This window comes from Urocitellus parryii, chromosome 10, assembly GCF_045843805.1.
Source record: "Urocitellus parryii isolate mUroPar1 chromosome 10, mUroPar1.hap1, whole genome shotgun sequence".
Classification (NCBI taxonomy): domain Eukaryota; kingdom Metazoa; phylum Chordata; class Mammalia; order Rodentia; family Sciuridae; genus Urocitellus; species Urocitellus parryii.
In genome coordinates, this window is record NC_135540.1 from 94,294,014 (window position 1) to 94,295,276 (window position 1,263).

Consider the following 1,263-nt stretch of genomic DNA (forward strand, 5'->3'; position numbering starts at 1 on the left):
TAAGGCCTTCACCAGACTGCCTTCTTTTGAATGTAATGAATCATCATTGCTCAATGATCTTTCCAAGGGTGCGTATCTCTGGGACCTAAGATCTCTTTTACGAAAGCTTTCTCTTGTTTGATTTGTTAATGCTCTTAGTTAAAATGCAGTTATTCCTTTTGGAGATTAAAACTGCTGTAACTCAGTGGGTTTTTAATTATTTAAAAACTGATTTTGGGCTAAAATTATTATACTTATAGAGATTATCTGTATATTTGGGAACATTTGTCCTTGTATCTACACAATTTTATTTTATCTGTGAGGTCAGAATGGAAGTATTTCTGACTTTAAAGAAAAGTATGCTATTGGATTTTGTTGTTGTTTTTGGATAATAAGTTTCCTGGAGACAAAACTCTCTTAAATTTTGATTTAATTTCTGCTGCACCCATAGCATAGCTCTTCCTTGTTATGTCAAGAATGATTGAATTGTAATTAGAATTATAATTGGAATAGTTTTCCTCATCAGAAGGAACCCCCCCCCCCCCCGCATCCTACATAGAAACTAGTTGTTATATTAAGAATATGCATAAAGTACAGATAGGAGGAGGGGGAAAATAGAAATCTATAGAATTTGATACCTGCTATTTTGCATTTTGGAAATGGCAGCCATGGGGTAGGGACTTGATGTTACCTGAAACTCACCGTCCTACAAGATGTGGTTCTAGTCTCACTAATGTAGACTTATTTTTTTATCCTTTGGTTATCTTGAGCCCCACAGTTTCTATATATCCTTCTCCTTTATTTTCCCACTTGATTTAAATTGTTGTATTATTATGATTTTGAGATTCCTGCTTTCGGGTTCCAAATGTTATTATTCAAACTTGTGACACGGAGGTCACATCCTGGTCTTATCTCACCTTCCAATCTGCTGAGCAACAGCCACCCCTGCATTAACATTTAGAATACCCTTGCTGACACAATGGCCTACCCATTTGCCATACAAATGTAATCAAATCTATTAACGCCTTTATAGATCAAGTTTATTTCTTCTTTATGGAAAGCAGTTGAGGAGAAATGGTACAAAGGAACAAAGAGGTTGTCGTCTGGTGGGTATAGATGAGGGAGTTTTCCCCTTCCAATTGCCTCACAAATCACATGAAGCATTTTTAGCTTTTTTTTTTTTTTGTTTAGCAATAAACTCTGGAGCTCAAACTTGGGCTGAATGTAATTTTCTTTGGGATAAGATAAGGATGAGTAGGGAAATTAGTTGATTGGGAAGGAAGA